Here is a 22,715-nt window from a genome sequence, read left to right as displayed (position 1 = left end):
CCTGATGCGGGACTCGATCCCAGGACCCTGAGATCATGACCTGAGCCAAAGGCAGTGGCTTAACCCACTGAGCCACCCAGGCACCCCATAAATATCATAAATTATAAGTAGATGTTTGGAAATATTTTTTGTCAGCAAATTATGCTAAATGTACCATTAGTTCAAAGATGTTTTCTCTATGTCTCTGTGCAATTTGTTTTTGGTTTTTTTTAAGATTTTATTTATTTATTTGACAGAGTTCACAAGTAGGCGGAAAGGCAGGCAGAGAGAGAGAGGGGAAGCAGTTTCCCTGCTGAGCAGAAAGCCTGATGCAGGGCTCCATGTGGGACTCAATCCCAGGGCCCTGAGATCATGACCTGAGCCGAAGGCAGAGGCTTAACCCACTGAGCCACACAGGCTCCCCAGTCTCTGTGCAATTTGAAGAAATCGTTAAGTATAGGAACTCTGCAATCAGAAGACATTAAAAAACAAAACAAAACAAAACAAAAACACGAAACAAAAAACAAAACTTTACGATTGGGAAAATTGGCATTTTAGACTAAAACATTTGGAGAATTGACTATTCTATTGTGGTGTAATACTCCTTTCTTTCTTGCTAGATCCCTTACTTTAACTTCAGTCCTGTCATGTGCTTTTTACTTTTAAAACTTGCTGCTATATCATTTTTTCTCATAGAATTTTCCAATCATTAAGCCACCTATGTTATTGTCCAATCATGAGGGCACTGAAATTATTTTGATTTCCTGAATTTTTTCTCTATAACCAAAATATTAAAGAATAAAAAGAAAACAGCTTAGGGTGGCATTATCACACTTGCTTGAATAAACAATGCCCAATTATTTTGTACTTTCCCATAAAACTTTACTTGTTCTTTTTTCCTTTAAACACAAAAGTTAAAATTATTTTGTAAGTAAGAGACATAGAGTCAGGAGATTTTTTTCCCCCCACTATGGATATCATGTTAATTGACAGTGAACCCATCCTATTTCTTGTATATTGTCTAGTTAGTGTTCATTAACCTGTGTTCCTCTCTTGCAGTTAAATGTTACCCTTGTCATGAGTTAACCTCCAGATATTTTTCATTATTTTATCCTCAGTGTAGAATATTATGCTAAGCAAAGAAATACTTCTTTCAGTTTGAGCAACAAATCTCAGAATGATACAATTTTTTCTAAGATACCTCATAAAGTGTCTTGACAGGCAGTAAATTCTTGAATAGGCACAAAATAACAGACAGTTTCCATGACTCATATTAAATCACAAGGGAGCAGTTTTCCATTTACCCACTCTGTTACATAGTACACATATTGGAAACTCATTTTTATTTAATGTAATGTAAACTGGTCTCACTAGGAAGTGAGTATCTTCACTCATACAACTCCGCAATCTCGTTTGTCTGCCTAGACAAGCTAATCTGATTGTAATCATGTTACTTATCTTTTAATTTCTTTTGAAGCTAACACACATCAGAAGTGGCATTCAGCTGGGAATCACATAGGTAAAATTGATTTTTAACATGTTTAAATGTTTCAGGGCCTGGGCTTGTGTTTTTAGATATGTGATCTTAAACCACCCTGGGTGGAAGTCCAACTGGGAAACTACAGGCATAAATTCAATGTTGAAAGAAGAACAAGACTGTAATAATGCAAACATAGTTGTAAAGTCCTGGTGATTCTGATGCCATTGATTTTTTTCTCCCAAAGCGAATTGGACATAGATAATGATTACCAAATGCACACACATATTATTATACAACTGAGAAGCTACAGCTCAAACAATTCTTGGCTCTCCTATGCTTCTTGAATTGGGTCTACCTACAATAACAGAAACAAGTATTAAGGAAAACAACAATAGTATCATTTCTTTATAAACTGAATTCATGAGAAAAATTAGAAAAAGCAGCAATTAATAGCTAAGCCATTTAAAAATGAGGTGCAGAAGCTGGAAATTTTATTAGGATAACCAGTGGTTGTACAGCAAACCTAGAATCTGTTGGAAGTGGTGATCATTTTATTTATTCCATGACTTTGTACAAACGACTTGACCTGAACAAGATCTGAGAAGACTTCAGTTTCAGGATACTGAATTCGGTAATCTCCCAAAGTTCCAGCTTCAGGAATTTAGTGCTGAGAACATGTACCATGATGAGGCGATTTCATGGGGAGACATCCAGGTAATAGATAATGGAAGAATAGCCAGCTTTGCAATTAGAAAGCCAGATCCAGAGCCATAATGACAATCATCTGGTGGTAGAAATCACAGCAGATGGCTAAACTTAGAGAGGCTGATCAATCACAGCACTGTGGTAACTAAAAGTTAGAAAAAACTAAATGCCTATCATTAGAGGAGTAGATGAGTAGAATGTGGAATATTAATGGAACAATTATTTTAAATAATGTATAAAAATAATATATAATATATAAATATTATATATATCAAACACATACACACACACAGAGTATGAGAGAAAGAGAGAGATTTCAAGGACAGAAAAAAAGTGAAAGAAATAATATTAGCATTCATACTTTTTAAATCCCACTCTCCAAGCTGAAATTGTTACAAAACAAATATGTGTATAGAAATATATACACTGACCTCCTGGTGTTATTTGTCTCTGGAAACAATTTTTTTTTTTTAAAGAAATAAGGATTACAGGGGTGCCTGGGTGGCTCAGTGGATAAAGCCTCTGCCTTCAGCTCAGGTCATGATCCCACGGTCCTGGGATCGAGCCCCACATTGGGCTCTCTGCTCAGCAGGGAGCCTGCATCCTCCTCTCTCTTTCTCTCTGCCTACTTGTGATCTCTCTCTGTCAAATAAATAAATAAAATCTAAAACATTATGATTTCAAAAATTGTTACATTGTTCCTTGTGATTTTCTGTTTGTACATGTATTTAGGTAATGAAAAAGAAAAAAAATAAGGAAAATATAGGGTAGAGTGACATCACCAAGAAGGCAATGAATGTTGTTCCTGAATCTGCTCCCTGGTAAGAACAATTAACAATTATTCAAGAACAAGACACAGCTGAGAGAAACCTAGAACATGGGGATGAGGCTAAAGCATCCCCTTGCACCACAGAGACCAAGACACATGGCCTTAGAAGAGGAAGAGAAGTAGCTACACCTTGATTACATTAGCTTTTACCTAGGCCAGCACACACCATGCAGAGAGGTCTGCCTAAATGTCTAGCTTCTTCAGTGGAAAAAGAGAATCCGGGAAGGACAACTAGTACCCCCTCTCCCATCCCCACCATTGTGCATCACTCTGTGGGAGCCCCTATTCTGATCTTACACCACAAGGATTGCAGGGAAATCTGCAGGGATCACTCACTGGGAATCTGACTGTGGAGAAGATTGGAGGAGAGACTTGTGAAAACCAGCATATATATTTTGGCAGATTGATATGACTCAAGAATATCTGCACCCTACTGAGTTTCCCTGAGTTATGAATCACATCCTCAAATGAGGAGTTTTGCCAGCCTTGTGAACTGGTTTGCCTATGCTTCAGCAAGAGACTGAGTCACACACAGCCCCACCCACCGTGAAGATTGTCTCCTAGACACATCTTAACAGAGGGGCTGGTGAGAACATTTGGAAGCTATGTAGTCCAGCAATGCTCAATCTAAAAGGCAGGCATGCAAAGCTAATCATCTTCAGAGCAAAGCCAGTTCTGGGGATGGACAATTCCTATGCATGCATAGGAAGGGAGATTAACTGATAACCAGGGCCGTGGGTAGTTCTCCAGGCCTTGCGAACGGAGAGCTGGTTGCAAAATTGAGAGTTGCCTGGAGTGACCCTTCCCCATTCCACACAGGCAAGGGAACTAAGGCACAGCTCCACTCACCAATTGTGGCTCCTGTCCCCATCTGGCCAGAGAACATCTGGGAGATGGGCATCTCAGCAGTGCTTGAGCTGAGGCAAGGATGGGTGAGCAAGTAATTTGGAGAACAAAGTCAGTGAAACTGTTTAGTCAGGAAACTTGGGATTAGGATAGGCTTGAATTAAGGCAACAGAGATTTTTACTGACCTTAAACCTAATTCTTCTATTGTGCCTGGGCAGAAAGCTAATTTATAGCACCACTCATTAAAGAATACTGTCTCTAGTCAGCCTAACCAGGAAATAGAACAAGAACACATAGGATTTGCATAGCCCATCCAACAGCACTCTTACAGTGGCACTTGAGCAGAGAGCACAACTTGTGGCCTTCCCCATTTGCAAAGCAAAACTGGTGGCCTCACTTAACCCTGAACTTCAATGCACACTCTTGCTTCATTCAGGTCACTAAATGACAAGGTGTACAAATCCTGTGTCCTACTGTGTTGCTCTGCCAGGACAGACAAGCTATTTTACAGGCCTATTTACAGCTGAATGTACCACCTGATCCTGATTATGACCATACACAGCCAGAAGCCCAAATAGAGCTGACCAATGAAAATCTATCTCTGCCAAAATAAACATGTGAAATCTGGAAGAGGAACCCGGTTACTCAGATGCATGGAAACCAATGTAAGGAATCAAGGATTGTGAAAAAACAGTTAAAGATGACACCACCAAAGGAAACTAATAAAGCTCTACTAACTGATCTTAAAAAAATGGAGATCTATGCTCTGTCAGACAAAGAATTCAGAATAACCCTCTTAAGGAAGTTTAATGAATTATGAGAAAGCACAGATAATGAAATTAGGAAAACAATGCATGGACAAATGAGATTGACTAAATGATAAAAACCATCAAAACAAAACAGAAATCTTAGAGGTGAAAATAAAATAATTGAACTCAAAATACAAGAGAGAGTTTCAAAGCAGACTCAATCATGCAGAAGAATCAGCAATCTTGAGGATAAGACTTTACAAATTATCCAGTTAGAGGAACAAAATGACAACAGGATGAAAGAGTGAAGAAAAACTATGGCACTTATGAGACACAATAAAAAAAAAATAATCACATTATAGAAAAGAAGAAGAGAAAGAGAAAGAGGCAGAAAATATATTGAAAGCAATCATGGCAGAAAACTTTCTGAACTTGGGAAGAGAAGTAGACATGTAGATCTATGAGGCCCAGAGGACTCTAAATAACTTAAACCTAAATAGGGCTACAGTGAGGCACAATATAATTACTGTCAAAAGTCAAAGACAAAGTAAGAATTCTAAAAATAGCAAGATAAAAAAGAGCAGTTATGTGCAAAGAAACCCCCACAACACTATAGACTTTCCCAGAGGAAACATTCCAAGCTAGGAGAGAATGGGAATACGTATTCCAAATTTGAAAGAAAAACACCCATCAATTGGGAATACTACACCCAGCAAAGCAGTTCTTCAGACATAAAGGAGGGATAAAGGTTTTCCTGAACAAACTAAAGCTGAGGGAGTTCATTACCAGTAGACTTGTCTTACAAGAAACAAGAGTGTTCTTTGAGTGGAAGTAAAAGAACACTAACTGACATCACAAAAACTTAAAAAGGTAGTGTAAAACTCATTGATGATGGTAACTGTGTAGTCAAAGTTTGATTCCATAATTTGGTAATTATGGTGCATAATTCACTCACAAGTCTAGTTTAAAAGTTAAAAATAAGAACATAGTAAAAATAACCATAATTATAATAATATTTTATTAGTAATACAATATAGGAAAGTATGTAAATTGTACAACAGTAACCTAAAATATGAGAGAGAAAAGAAACAAAAGTATTAATTTTTGGAATTATATTGAAACTAAATTGTTATCTACTTAAAATAGAAAGCTATAATTATAACATATTTATGTAAGTTTCAATGTAACCACAAAGGAAAAGCTTATAGTAATTGCATTAAAAAATATGATAAAGAAGTCAACAAATGCCAAAAAACAGGAAAGCATGAAAAAGGAAGGCAAGATAAGAGATAAGACACAATGTTATATAGAACAACCAGAAAACAGTTAACATGGCAATAGTGAGTTCTTACCTGTCAATAAGTACTTTGAAAATAGATACATTAATTCTCCAATCAAAAGACAGAGAATGTCAGGATAGATTTAAAAAAAAAAAGATCCAACCATATTCTGCCTACAATATCCTTACTTTAGCCTTAAAGACACATATAGACTGAGTAAAATAAATAGAAGAAGTCACTTCAAGCAAATGATAACTAGAAAAAGCAGGAGTAACTACACTTTTATCAGGCAAAATAGACCCTAAACTAAAAATGGCCAAAAGAGACAAAGAAGGTCATTACATAATGATAAAGTGGCTGATACATCAAGAGGATATAACAATTGTAAATATGTATGCACCCAACATCAGAGCACATTAACATATAAAGCAAAAACTAACAGAGTGAGTAGCAGAAATAAATAGTAATACAATAATTAGTTAGGGACTTCATTACCTCACTTCAAAAATGAATAGATCCTCCAGACAAATAATTGATAGGTAGCAGATTTGAACAACACTATAGACCAAATGGACCTAATAGACATATACAGAACACTCTAAACAGCAGAAAACTCACCTTTCTCAAGCACAGGCAGAACATCTTCTAAGATAAACCATGTTATGAGACTGACATGCTACATATTGAACTAACGAGGCACCTTAAGGTAAACCATGTTAAACCACCAAACAAATCTTAGCAAATTCAAAAGATTGAAATTATATCAAGCATCTTCTCTGACCATAGCCACATGAAAATAGAAATCAGTGATCAGGAAAAAAAAATGGAAATTCTAAGCACATGGAAATTAAACAACACTCTCCTGAAGAACCAATGGATCAAAGAAGAAATTAAAAGGGAAATAAAACAGTTTCCTGAAATCAAGAAAAATGGAAACACAAACCAGAGCTTCTGGGATATAGCAAAAGCATTTTTAAGAGGGAAGTTCAAGGCAATAGGTACCTATGTTAAGAAGCAAAAGGGGCACCTGGGTGGCTCAGTGCGTTGGGCCTCTGCTTTTGGCTCCGACTGTGGTCTTGAAGTCCTGGAGTCAGGCCCTGCATTGGGCTCTCTGCTCAGTGGCAGCTCGCTCTCTCTCTGCCTGCCTACTTGTGATCTCTATCAAATGGATAAATAAACTCTTAAAAAAAAAAAAAAGAAGCAAGAAAAATCCCAAATAAATAATCTAACTTTATACTTTAAGGAACTAGAAAAAGAGCAAAGAAAATAGAAAAAGAGCCCAAAGTTAGCAGAAGAATTGTAACATAATGAAGATTACAGCAGAAATAAATGAAATAGAGAAGAGAAAATAGAAAAGATTAACCAAACTAAAAGTTAGTTCTTTGAAAAAATAAACAAAACTGACAAAATCTTAGCTAGATTAACCAAACTAAAAATAAAGAACCCAAATCTACAAAATTATAAATTATAAATGAAAGGAAGACATTGCAATTGATAACAGAAATTTAAAGGACCATAAAAGGCTACTACAAACTATATACCAACACTGAAAAAGCTAGAAGCAACAGAAAAATTTTTAGAAACATATCATTCATCAAGACTGAATAAAGAAAAAATAGAAAATCTGTGCAGACCAATTGATAGTAAGGATTTTTGAATCAGCAATCAAAAAAATCTCCCAAAGAAGAGTCCAGGACCAGATGGTTTCTTTGGTGAATTTTACCAAACATTTAAAGAATTAATATCAATCTTTTCAAACTCTTCCAAAATTAAGGAGGAGGGAACATGCCCAACACATTTGACAATATCAACAATATCCTGACACCAAAACCAAAACAGGAAACTATTAAAAATTAAAACTATAGGCCAATATCTCTAATGAACATACATGCAAAAACTCCTAATAAAATACTAGCAAACTGAATTAAGCAATACATTAAAAGGACCACTCACCATATTAGGCAGGATCTATCCCTGAGATAAAAGGATGGTTTAACATATGCAAATCAATGTAATACTTCATATTACTTGATTGAAATAAAATAATCATATGCTCATTTCAATAGGTTAAAAATGTCAAAATTCAACATCTATTCATGATAAAAAGTCCTTACAACTTAGATGTAGAAGGAACATATTTTTACATAAGGCCATATATGATAAGCCCATGCTAACTGCATACTCAGTAGTGAAGGATTGAAAGCTTTTCCTTTAAGATCAGAAACAAGACTCCTATTCAACATAGTACTAGAAGTCCTACCTGAAACAATCAGGAAAGAAAAAGAAGCAATACATATCAGAATTGTAAAGGAAGAAATAAAACTCTCTTTTTTTCAGATGACATGATTTTATATAGAGAATCCTGAAAAGTCAACCAAAGAACTATTAGATCTTACCAATGATTTCAGTAAAATTGAAGGATAAAAATAATACAAAAATATATAGTGTTTCTATGCACTAATAATGAATTTTCTGAAAAAAAATTAACCAATAAATTTAACCAAGGAGAATAAACATCTGTACTCAGGAAACTACAAGAAATTCATGAAATAAATTAAAGAAGACACAAATTAATGGAAAGGTATCCTGTGTTCATGGATCAAAAGAATTAATATTGTTAAAATTTCAATACTGCCAAAAACCATCTATATATTTCATGCAATCCCTATCAAGATTCCAAAAGCATTTTTCACAAAAGGAAAAAAACACTGTTAAAATGTATATGATACCACAAAATACCCTAAATAGGAAAATTAAAAAAAAAAATTCCAATAAAGAAGAACAATGCTGAAAGAGTCATGCTCCCTGAATTTAACATATACTACAAAGCTAGTTTTCAAAACAATATGATACTCAGGCACGTGGGTGCCTCAGTCAGTTAAGGATCTGCCTTCACCTCAGGTCATGATTTTAGGATCCTGAGATTGAGCCTTGCTTCAAGCTCTCTGCTCAGCAGAGAATCTGTTTTTTCCTCTCTCCCTCTCAAATAAATAAAATATTAAAAAATATATACAATACTGGCATAATAAATGGGCAAATAGATTAATAGAACAGAACCAAGATCCCAGAAATAAATTCAAGCATAGTCAACAAATATTTGACAAGGGAGCCAATAATACTCAATGGAGAAAAGACAGTCTCTTCAAGAAATAGTGCCACAAACATTGGATATCCACTTATAAACAAACAAACAAACAAAACTGCACCTCTCTCTCACACCTCCTAAAAACTAACTTGAAATGGATTAAAGACTGAAATGTAAGACTTAAAAATCATAAAACTCCTTAGCATGGGCCTTGGTATTGACTTTTTTGGACATAACACCTAAAGCACAGCAACAAAATCAGAGATAAGTGGAACTACATCAAACTAAAAAGGTTCTGTATAGCAAAAAAGAAACCATCAACAAAATGAAAAACAGCCTATGGAAGGAAAAGAAAATAACTTTTGAGCCATATATCTGGTAAGAGGTTAATATTCAAAAGACACAAAGACCTAATACAACTCAATAGCAAAAACCCCTCCAAATAACCCGATTGAAAAATGGGCAAAAAACCTGAGTAGATATCTTTCCAAAGAAGATGTGGAAAATGCCAACAAATACATGAAAAGATGTTTAATATTGCTAATCATCAGAAAAATGAAAATTAAAACCACAAAAATATATCACCTCATTATACTTGTTAGAATAGTCATCATCAAAAGATAAGAGATAACAAATGCTGGTGTGGATGTAGAAAAAAGGGACCCTTGTAACTGTTGGTAGGATTGTAGATTGGTGCAGTCACTATGGAAAACAGTATAAAGTATCATCAAAAAATTAAAAATAGAACTAGCATATGATTTAACAATTCCACTTCTGGGTGTATGTCTGAAAGACGCAAAGACACTAACCCACAAAAATAAATGCACCCCCACATTTGTAGCAACATGATTTCCACTACCCAAACCATAGAAACAACCAAGTGTCTGTCGATGACTAAATGGATAAAGAAAATGTGGTATACCCACATGCATGTGCGTGCGTGCGCACACACACACACACATACACACACTAAAATATTACTCAGGTGTAAAAAAATGATGAAATCTTGCCATTTGTAACAAAATTGATGAGCCTAGAGGAATTTTGTTAAGTGAAATAACTCAAACTAAAAAAGACAAATACCATATTATTTCACTATATGTGGAATCTAAACAAAACAAAACAAATGAATAAACACACATACAAAAAGCAAAAACAGATCCAAAATAGAGAAAACAAACTGATGCTTTCCAGAGAGAGAGGAGGGAGGTGGAGGGATACAAAGTGGTTGAAGAGGAGTGGGAGATGCAGGCTTTCAGTTATGGGATGACTAAATCACAGGTATAAAAGGCACAGTATAGGGAATATAATCAATGGTATTGTAATAGCGTTGTGTGGTGACAGATGGTAGCTACACTTGTGAGCATAGCATAATGTATAGAGTTGTTCAATCACTATGTTGTACACTTGAAACTAAGGTTACATTGTGAGTCTACTATACTTTTTAAAAAGAGTAAAAAAATTAAAAAAAAAATTATTCCATACTTCACCCCATGTCTCAAAATTAATGTTAGATGAATCAGAGCCTTAAAGCTAAAATAGATCTCTAGGAGATAAAGTTAAGAAGAATTATCTTTGGAACCTTAAAATGGTTGAACATATTTTAGCCTAGACACAAAAAGCACTAAATAAAAATAAATAAGTGGTAAATTGGACTTAATCAAAGTTAAAAATTTCTGATTACCAGAGGGCAATGTTAACACTATTAATCCATAGGTTCATAGGGAATGTAATGCCAAAAAATAAATAAATAAAAACTGTAACCATCATTTAAAAATGACTTTTATACATTAATAATGAAATTTCAAAAAATCCAGTAAAAATGACCTAAAGACTTGAACAGACACCTGAAATAGAAGACATACGAGTGTCTTGAAAACATCCTCTACATTGTTAATCAGTAAAATGAATATCAGAGCAACAATGAGATAAAGAGCTTTCATTCTCCTTAGAATAGCTAAAATTAAAATGTCTGACAATACCAAATACTGGCAAGGATGTAGCACTTGTAAATCTCCTACTTTGCTGGCAGGGGTATAAAATGGATCATTTTGGAGTGCGTTCTGATAATGTTATCAATTTCTGATAAAGCTGAATAAATATCCCCCCTACCTGGGCAACAGAGAAAGGATAAACGGCTTGTTTTACAATCATATCATGAGCTATCACTAGCAATGAACATTCTGCTGAATGAAAGAGGTCAAGAAATAATGGCTTTTTGGAGAGTGGGAATTGACTGTAAGATGCACAAAAACTTTTAAGATGATGAAAATGTTTCATATCTTGCTTTGCAGGGTGGTTGCATTGCCATATATATTTAACAAACTCATTCAAAATGAACACTTAAAACATATGCTCTTTAGTTTATGTAAAGTACACCTCATTGGAAAAACAACAACAAAGAAAAAGTAAAATTACAAACAATCTAATCAACAGGTACGGCTACCACAGTGAGTAATATAGAACTTGTGGGAAAATGTACTAGAGACTCCGTTGTGAAATCAGATTCCCACAGTCAGTGAGAGGACTGAAGTCAGTATTAAAAAATACTTTGATTCTGTCTTCCAAATTACATTTACCTTGGAGAAAAGGACTAAGTATGCAGAAGATTTCATGAAAAATAGATTACTGTTGGTATGTAAAGCATAGAAGTTAAAATAGATCTAAACCACAGAAAATATTTTCTTCATGTCTAGTACATGAGACTCTGAGTCAGCATTTATCAACTGTGTGTTTACAGAATTAATCTTAGAAAAATGAGCACAGCTTCTAAAAAGTCATTTCAACACATTTTCCAAAAATGCATTGTTTGCACTGGAAATTAGCCAATATTTAAAAAAAATATATATCCCCTTAGCTCTCAACTTATCATTATGCAATCATCTCTGAAAAGAAAGTAAAAGGTCATCTAACCATTTTTCTAAGCAGAGCCGTTGGGGTAGTATTCAAAATAAATGGATAAGTCTTTGGATTTCTGTTCCAAATCTTCCCTTTTGCTGGGAGTAACAGTGACCTGTTGTGATACCCTCAGGCAAATGTTGTCCTTGTATTATAACAAGTATATTTATTTAGCTTTTGCCAACATTAAGTAAAAACAGGTGACGCATACCATTGGGCTGCAGAACATGGTTGTGTAATTAAAGAAAATTCTTTTGCTCTGCTTCATCTAAAGGCTTATGGTCTGATTTCAGCAATGTTCCTTTTCAGAGAAAATAAAAATAATGAAGGACAACTGTTGGCATTAGTCAGAAGGTATAAACTTCACGATCCCTGGGCTACTCATTCAACAAATATGTATACAGTACTTATTTTTCCTAATATGGTGCTGGTCTCTGTGGAAGAAACATACAAAATAATACAATGTCCTTCACCACAAGGAATCCAACATGAAGGGTCCTGAGGCCCGTCGGCATTTAGAGATGTCGGCTAGTTACCCTCTTGCTCTGTAGGTTCTCCAAGGCAGATCCTGGGCAAAAGGGAGTCAGAAGATAATAAGTGTATCAACTTAACTTATGATGACCCAAAATGCAGAGGTTCCTATAAAGATGGGTGAAAGGACAGCACTGAGACGTATAACCAGGCTAAGGTGGAGACAATTAACTAGTCTTCTAGCTTCTCCTTTGTGCCCCCTATCCCTCCTTCAGTCATTCACTACTGATTTCTCTCCATTCACCCACATGGAGGTTAAATCTGACAAAACAGATGCTTATCCAATACAGCAGTAAAGACTGTTTATCCTTAGGGATTAATATGCATTTTATCTCCCTGTCTGAATGTCTCAAGATAAACAGTGCTACGCAGCAGCTTCTCCCACTGTGACAGGCTCTTAGTGCCCTAAACAGTCCTGGAATACATCAGCTATCTGACACCTACAATCTCTCTCATTAACATATTGCAGCCGCTGAGTCACGCTAGTGGTATGTATCTGGTTATTTTACAGTCACTGAAATTTATAGCCAAATTCTCAATCAAATGAGTAGAAAGATTTTAGGGGGTGCCCAACACCTCATTCAGTAGGACTTTATTAATTTGTATCTGGTTAGAAAATGAAAACAAATTATAGCACAGAGCTTCAGAGAAACTGTTAAGGTGTGTGTTAAAAAGTTGCTTTGAAACATAGAAAACATGAAATGGAAATGAATTAAACTGATACCATTTTATTTCACTAATGAGCAAATATTTAAAGAACTTGATTCGTCATCTGATCGGCTGCCAATATGAGAGCTCCTTATTGTTTATTGAATTATATTTCTAAAGAATCTGTTCTTTTGCGGGATTTTGGTGAAAAATACAGGCCAATAAAATAAAATTAGAGGTCTAACAACTTAAAAATATTTTAGATTGCCTCATGGGCATATGAATTAATGAGATTAACATAAATATTGAAACCCATCTTAATATGTAAGAGGACAACGACATAGAAAAAAGGAAACTGAACTATTCTAATGACTTTACAAACATTATTAAGCAATAACACAGTTTCTAATAGGGCAGAGAACCAATATACCCAGATGATAATTCCTTCACTTGGAGCAAGAGTCTCTTTGCTTCTTTTATGATCATTGCCAACTGTTAACCAAAACACACTAAGTGTGTACACTTGCATACACACACATACACAAGCATAGACACGCACATGCAATGGACTTATTGTTTTTGTCAATCATTTATCTTTCATTTTGTATTTTGTGATTCACGTCTATGGAAAGAATACATAACACATACACTTTGCACTTACAAAAAATAATAATAAAGGATATCAAACGTTAAGAAACAAGTATTAACATGAAGTCATGCTTTTCAAGGCCAGGGGTTAAATTATTTTGGCCAAATATAGTAGTTGCTATAAAGAGCAGACCCATCATGGCTTCCCTGTTAGCAATGGCTAAATATTATTGCTTTGCTATTTCAATAGCAAACCGCCAGACCTTTGGAGCCAGCAGGCTCTCCTCAAGGAGTTGCTGATATGTAGCAAAAATATTTTAGTGTGAAAAAACTACTCCCTAGTGCACTTGTTTGCAAACTGCTGAATTTCTAGATAACTCTATGTTCGAGGACTATTTTTGATAGTGCAGATCGAGTGCTGAAATGCCTCTTAGGAATCAACACTTCTTTTCTTTCTTTCTTTTCTTTTTTTTTTTATTTTTTTTTTATTTTTTATTTTTTACTCACAGCATGACAAACCCAGTAGAAACACAAAGCTGCGTGGGTAGCAATTTTTTTATTTTGTACAATAATTTGTTGTGTTGAACCCAGACCTCTCTGTTTCATGCTTACAAAATAGTAAAAAGCAGTCAAGTGAAATGCAAATTAATATGAAACTCAAATACACTACTTAACAGCTTTCAACTTAGTCGACTCAATTGCCAAAAGAATGTAAAGCAAAGCTTTAACACTGCTGTTAATTATACTTTCTTGCCAGAAACACTTTTGCCATTACCTAGAAACTGTAAAGAATTGTTTTATTTCATCCAGAGATTTCTGTGATTTAATTACTGTTTATTTCTGTTTTATCTTCATCTGTTTTAAGTTAACATAAAATCGAGCAACGAAGCAAATTCTTTTCTTCAATGTTTCTGTTGAGATGTACAAAAAACTGAAGTCCATTTAATTTTCACTATAAAGTCTAGTTAAAGTAAGACTGAATTTATTTTTCAATTGTTGTAATTTATATAGATTAAATGGATGTTTATTTTTTGTGTTCTCTACTATTGGGAATATGCTTTTGCATATCTGATTTAATCTATTTATGCTAATAAACTTCTAACACACCAAAATTTAAATACATTTCTGAAAGTGAAATTAATATTATAGATACTTGAGACTGTTATATAATCTTTTGTTTACACTCTAGCCTTGCCTTACAAAAACTTTTTACTATTCATGGATGGGGTGCCATATTTCATATTATGTTCCAATTTTGAAGAGACAAACAACATGCTTTGTTTCCCTGGTGGAATTCAATATCTACTGAGGGAACACACATTTAAACAAATAATTACAATACAAATACTAAGTATTATGAATGTTTCTCATGAAATCAATGTCCTTTGTCCTATCAACAGGTACTTAAGACTCATCCACAATGTGATTTTTTGATTCCTCTGAATACCAGGCCCAAATTGGTCAGGAGTCTAGTGATTGAGCTTTTGTTTAGATATTTTCCAATCATGTTAGTTACAGCATTAATTGCCCAATTCACCACCATTTCCTCCACTCCCTTATTGCCGTATAGAAGGCCCGTGTATCTCTTTGGTTACCACAGGCATTATGTTTGAGACCCTTCAGGTTGTCCCACATTTAATAAATCACATAAAACCATAAGTGACTCTTAATCTCACAAAACAAACTGAGGGTTGCTGGGGGGAGGGGTTTGGGAGAAGGGGGTGGGATTATGGACATTGGGGAGGGTATGTGCTTTGGTGAGTGCTGTGAAGTGTGTAAACCTGGTGATTCACAGACCTGTACCCCTGGGGATAAAAATATATGTTTATAAAATATAAAAAATAAAAAAATAATAAAATAAAAAAGTCAAAAAAAAAAAAAAAAACCCTGTTTGACTGTACAAAACTCCATCGGAATTCTAGCCGAAATACTCAATTACAATTGGATAACTGAAAAATCTCCACTTTACTTTTCGATGTGAGAACACATGCCACCCTTCACACGCTAGCGTGACATTACTGACCTACCATCTGCCTTGAGAATTTTTCTTAGTGGTAAGAAGAGATTTTCTCAAACCCATATACACCTGGGTCCTTTTTGACAAAGAGCATGCATTTGGAGACAGCTGGCCAAACTTAGGGGCATGCTGTGTGGCTGTGGAACAGGGCAGAGTTAGCTGGCCCACATGGGGACTGAACCTTGGCCTCATTAGTAATATACTATAATCAGTTGAACTCAATAGTCACTAACAGCTCTATTGAAAACCAACAATATGCTCAGCTATCCGCTGCGAATATGCTCTTTCTTAAGTGTGTAGGACCAGAGATTTTCTATAACAAATATTAAAATTTCACTTTATTCTCTCTCATTTCTGGTAAGAGAAAGACTTGCTACTACCTTTTCCTCTATTTTTCTCCAATTATGTTTTTCTCCTTCAGCTTGCTTTATCATGCCCATATTTTTCTGCTACCCTCTCTATTCCAACCATGCATATTATGTAGGAGCAGTTAGTGCTTATAACCAGAAATACGTTAATATCACATAGCTTCAGAGAATGGGTCATATGCAATATAAACCACTCAATGGGGGCTGAGGAGAGAAGTAGACTTTGAAATGAAAAGTTTCTCACCAAGAATACTAGGACAACTATTTCACTAAATTAATTTGATCCTTCAGGTTTGTGAGATTGGGGTGGTTGTGGCGAGAATTACCAATGATTTTCTGCAATTGCATAGCCACTTTCAACTTTAGGCTCATGGAGTTTTAGGGCTAGAAAAAGCCCCTAGAGTACATCTAGCCCACTTAAATACAGAGAGTCTAAATGATTTCTTAACATTACAAAAGCTGGATAATGACGGAGTTGAATTTTTAGTTAGACAATAATCTATGCTGCTATAACAAATAAACCCATAGAGTTGAATTTGTTTTTCCATTATTAAATGGACTAAGAAAACAATGGATATTGAATGTGTAGCAGTCTCTGGTGCAGTAGAAGTCTATTCTTTTTTTTTTTTTTTAAGATTTTATTTATTTATTTGAAAGAGAGAGGGAGAGAGAGAGAGAGAGAGAGCATGAGCTGAGGGATGGGCAGAGGGAAAGGAAGAAGCAGGCTCCCCACTATGCCAGGAGCCCAATATGGGACTTGATCCCAGAACCCCAAGTTCATGACTGAGCAAAGTCAGACCCTTAACTAACTGAACCATCTGGGGACCCCAAATTCTAATGACTTGATTACAAAGTTTGTAGTCTCTATAGGACAATGGTTTTACAATTTAAAGAACATATCTTATTGTTGAAAATTACTATTTTATTAAAATTTCATATCAGAATACCACCTTTGCAGTCACCTTAGATGATCTTTTCACATATCTTATGTGATCTCTTCATAGTACTCTTTATATGAAAAAATTGAAAAATTTAATGTATACATTGTATATTAAGATAGAGTAAGTCTTCAAGAGTCCAATGTTTGAACCTAATTGAGAAAATTAAATAATAATAAAAACTTATTGATATGATCTTAAACATGATTTGAATCAAAATTAGAGTATATGACATTTAACCCATGGAAAGAAATTTAAACATTTATTTCAAAATTAACTTATACTACTGAATATGATTCAAAAGGACATTGATATGTTTCCTTGGACAAGATCTAGTGCCTGAAATATTTGAAACAATTTAATCACTCAAGTAAATTTTGAATAAATTGTTGGATTTAAAAAATGGGTGAATGAATGAATCATTTGTCCAAAAACAATTTTGATTATGTCATAACTATAGTGATCTGTACAGATTAAATATTTAAAAATTGCTTGTTGAATTAAGTTCACAAGTTCCCCATCAGATGATTACCTATCACGTTTTGTCTTAGATCATTAAAAACAATTTTCATTCTCTTTGACTTTAAGGATTAAGAATTTGGTGATCAAAATATGTGTGCATCTACTCTAGGTACAAAGTTTATTTGGTCTTTTTGCCCAGCTATTTAATTGTCCCCATGTTTCATATCAGAACATTAGAAGGTGAGTGATATAAATGTCTTTCTACACGTATCAGTGAAATATCCTAGGACACTTGCTATATTTACATTCAGGAATATTGGAAAGTTCTGGTAATGTTTTCCCCCTCTGGCTCTATTTGTATAACGCAATGTAAAATATTTGCTGTATTTTCCAAGTCTCCCCGAGCCATCTCCTCTCTCTTCCACTTTTTTTCCCCTGAATTTCCTGTCATCTGTCTCCCTGGCTTATAAAAACATATCCCAAAGATTTCCCAACAATATGCTGCAGGAGTTCTTTTAAGGAGTCCTTACTTTCTTAGTTCTTGGGTAGGAGTTGGGAAAAAAAAAAAAAAAAGCCACTGGAGACAGTTTGTACTGTACCGTTGGGCTGACCATAAAGTCTTTTACTATCTCTTTTTTTCCTTTTCTCTTTGAAGGGTTCTGGCTTAGAGCCATAACCCATTCTTTTGCCTCATCCCTCCAGACCAGCTGACTGGCTGGCACCACACCCATAGGAGCAAGGAATTCTTCCCTTTGTAGGGTTTAGCTGTCATTGCTCAGGCATTTAGTGCAATATGATAACTTCTCTGCTTCCCATAAATACAATCCACTTTTAGAAGAACTGTACTTACTGTGTTTAAGTTGGTGACAACCATATGAGATTGTATGCAGAGATTCCAAAATACAGAAATCATTTTTGAAAATACATACCATGTAATCTAGTGGCACCACTAGGATACATTGAAACATATAACAGATGATTTTATTGTAAAATTTCTAAATCTATTAAGTAACAAATTATTGTATTATACATAGGTATAATACAATATTATGTATAATATTGTATTGTCTTAATTAACAAATACAATTTTAAGAGCATTTCCAAGATCTGGTTATAATGAAGCACCTCTTCATTAATGTTTGTTTCTACTAGCTATAAACTAGTGACATCAGTGCTTCTACTTCTTGAATTCATAATTTAAACCAATTTTAGAACTATGGGGTTATTTTGCTTTTTATTTTGTTAACTGGCTGCAAATTTCAAGCGTCTAAGTGAATAAACTATAGTGATGACATTTCTATGCATCTGTTCTTTGACATATATTCAAAACATACAAGTAGAAATTAACTTTATTAAGAAGGCTTGCAAAATAACATTAGCATTTTTCATACAAACCAATTTTTCATAGCTCTGTGAATTTTTTTTTTTAATTAAAGGCTTATTCATTTATTTGAGAGAGAGAGAGAGAGAGAATGCCTATGTGCAGGGTGAGGAGGGGTAGAGGGAGAGGGAGAACCCCAGGTGGACTCCCCAATGACTGCAGAGTCCAACATGGGGTTTGATCTCATCACCCTGATATTGTGACATGAGCTGAAATCAAGGCTCAAATGCCTAATTGACTGAGCCACCCAGGTCTGGCTTTAGGAAATTTCTATATGAAATTTCTCTGAAGTCAAATTACCCAAAATAGAACCCTCAAAATAGAACCATTCAAATTCCACAAATTAAATTTAAGCATGAATATATATATATATTCAATAATTTGCAAAATTAATGAAATTCATTTTTCTGAAATTAATAAAAGGAAAACAAGAGATACAGAATGCTAGGTGGGAAAAGAAGACTTCAGTAGAAGACAGGATTACTTCCTTGAAACATTTGAAAAGCTATACTATAGGGGGATCTTTTATTTTGAAGCCCAAAGACAGGACCAAGGAGTATTAAATAAAAATCATAGAAAATTGATTATATTTTATTATGTGGGTTTTTGTTAAGAGTTGCTGAGCAAGCAATCATTGCCTTTGAGGTTCTGAGGGTCCTACTCTGGCTAGTATCCTGAGACTTACTGACAGAGTGTCATTGCATTAAGGGTAATGGTGAACAAGGCCAATTGTATGCCAACAAACAAACAAACAAAAACTGGTGGCTACCTGGCTACCTAAGAAGTTCGATTTGACATTCATCCCAGAATTACATCTGCTGTTTATTAAATTTTCCTCCCATCTAGCCAGTAATCCCCTTAGTAATCTCTTAAAAATAAAAACAAAACAAAAAAAAAAAAAAACAAAGCAAAATGAAAACTAGAATATAAGGTCATTTGTGTCCCCAAAGCCCTCATTAAAATAAACATAAGTAACCTAGGTATGCCCTTTAAGGCCGATCCCATTATCATATAGAATGTGCTAATTTATCAGAACAATTTATTGACATAGATAAAGGTGATTCCAAGGGGGATACTACTGAATATAACAGCAGGGAGCAGTAGGAGTAAGAAAGTAAAACCCATGGATGAGAATATAGACCCGGAGAGATGTTAAGAGGAAGAACAGAAGACTGGCTTAAAAGGAAACAAACATTCCCATTTGCCTGTTTTACCCAGGACATCAAAAGAGTCTTTGTTTGTTAACTCCCACATGAATTCATTCTTTTATCAAAATATGTTAAGCCCTTCAGATCTACCAGATACTCTTCCAGGCTCTGAGAAAAGTACAAGGAACATGTGAACACCTCAAGCTGCTGCCCTTGAGGTGTTCACAGTCTATTAGGGAATTCCTAAAAATCCAGCCTGAAGCACAGCAATGAGATGTTATCCAGAGAATCCAAATTAAAATTATCTCATCAAACTCTTGCAAAAATTAGAAGATAAAAATTAAATTATATAAATATTTGAAGTGTCCCTTCTGGCTAGAAACTAGGAAGATAGACGAGCAATTCTCAATATTAAAGTACATTGGTCGGGCACCTGGGTGGCTCAGTGGGTTAAGCCGCTGCCTTCTGCTCAGGTCATGATCTCAGGGTCCTGGGATCGAGTCCCGCATCGGGCTCTCTGCTCGGCAGGGAGCCTGCTTCCTCCTCTCTCTCTCTCTCTGCCTGCCTCTCTGCCTACTTGTGATCTCTCTCTGTCAAATAAATAAATAAAATCTTTAAAAAAAAAAAAAAATAAAAAAATAAAGTACATTGGTTGATCTTAGAAAATAGTTTCTGGAACAACACTCATCAACTTTAATTTTGTGAGAACTCTTGTTTATATTACCTATTTGAATAAGTAATTTGTTAAAAAAAAGTTAATAAACTTAAAAATGCAAAAAGTAGTAAGTATAGAATGAAAAATATCTCTCTCAGCTCTGCTGCATATCCACCCATTTCCTTGCTACTTCCCTTAAAAGTACAGTGACCATTATTCCATTATTATTAACCATTCTTATATTTATGCAGGAAAGTAGTATAAAATTCTCTATTTTTATGTAAAAGATAGAGTGATATTCATGCTATCCTGTACTTAGTCCCCCCCGCCACATAATATCTCTTAGCAATCCTTCTATATCAGTCCATAGAGCAGTTTCTCATTTATTTTTATAGCTGTATAGTATTCCATTCCGTGTATGAACATTTATCTAAATAGTCTTATTTTGATAGACATCTATTTTATTTTCCACCATTTGTTAAAACAAATTATGTTCAATAAATAACATTTTCATGCATCCTTTCTGTAGTGCAAAGGTATTTGTAGAATGTGTTCTTAGAATTGTTTGATTAGAGTGGATATATATAGGCAGTTTTGATTAATTTTGTTAATATTACCTCCATGAAAGTTGTACCACTTATCCTCCTACACTTAGTGTATGAAGGTCATCTCTTTATTTAACAGACTATGTTGTTACACTTTTGGATTTCTGCCAAAATAAAAGGTAAAAATGACATCTAGGTGTGAGTTTAGATTCTTGCATGGTCAAAACTCTTTCCAGTAGTCTTCATTTTGGAAAGATAGTTCGATTATAAAGTCTTTGGTTCACAGTTGTTCCCTTCAGTATCGTGGAGGCTTCTGCTCTGTCTTCATTGGTTGAATTTTGCTCTAAGGAAATAAGGTTAGCCTTAACTTTCCCCTTTGAAGAGATCCTGATTTTAAATTCCTTTATTTTATTCTGATGCATCTTGCTGTTGACCTTTCCTGGTGAATTTTTTCTCACACTTGACCGAACAGTATAGTTTTGTGTATCCTGGTAATATAGTCTTTAAGTTTTACTTCATTTTTTTTTTTGAGATGTATTGTTTCACCTTGAAATATACTTTTATACTTTAAACACTCTTTTTTTTAAAGTTTTATTTATTTATTTGAGAGGGGGGAGAGAATGAGTGGAGGGGAGGAACAGAGAGAGAAGGAGAAGCATACTCCCCACTGAGCAGGGAGCCTGAAACAGGGACCCTGGGATTATCATGCAAGCCAAAGGCAGACGCTTAACTGACTGAGCCACACAGGCATCCCTGAAATACTCTTTTAATGAAATAATATGTTCTCTAGGTTCCTTTTTTGGTACCACACATGTGCTAATATAGTACTTCCTGTGAGTGTCTTAGGTACTTCTCTCCTCTTTTTTATTTCTTTTCCTGTCTCTATTATTTTTACATGTATTGTAATTGTCCTTTGTGCTTCTAAATCCTTCTGCATTTTATTTGAATAATGATGTTGTTTATTTCTTCTCTTTCATTCTGATTCCAGCAATTTGTTTTCATCTCATTCTGTAATCTAGCATCACTTTCTTGTGGCTTTTCAAAGGCTTAATTCTTTTCTTAAAAATTCTTGGTATAATGACAGTTTTATAATTTTCATCTGGTTTCTTAAAATAATCAATTTTGGCTGCACTTGTTTTGTCTTTTTAAATATTCTGCACTTTTTTTTTCTAACAGGTTATCGTATCTTTGCTTTGATATTGTGCTTGCCGCTTTTCTTATCACCCTTCATCAAAGGGGGTGCCTTTTCCTTGACTCATCCTTTTCAGAAAAATCCCATTAAGTATATGGAAAGTAGGACACCAGGGCCACCTTGCAGTCTTCACATACCAAACTCCCCCTACACCCTTTGGTTTCTGAAGGAATCATCTTGCAAATGCACCTTTTAAAAACACAGTGTAGCTCTGTGTTCTCTTTTCCTATTATTTGGCACCCAGAAGGTTTTTCCTGTGGGCCCATCTCACCCCAATTTCCACTTCTCTTTTGTCTATAAGAAATTCAGGATTTCTATTTCATGATGATATCCTTGCTTTCAGGAAATGTGTTTTACTGTTCTTTTTCTGAGATTTGTCAACAATTGACC

The sequence above is a fragment of the Mustela nigripes genome, chromosome 1 (assembly GCF_022355385.1).
Source record: "Mustela nigripes isolate SB6536 chromosome 1, MUSNIG.SB6536, whole genome shotgun sequence".
Taxonomy (NCBI): domain Eukaryota; kingdom Metazoa; phylum Chordata; class Mammalia; order Carnivora; family Mustelidae; genus Mustela; species Mustela nigripes.
This window is presented reverse-complemented; position numbering follows the sequence as displayed.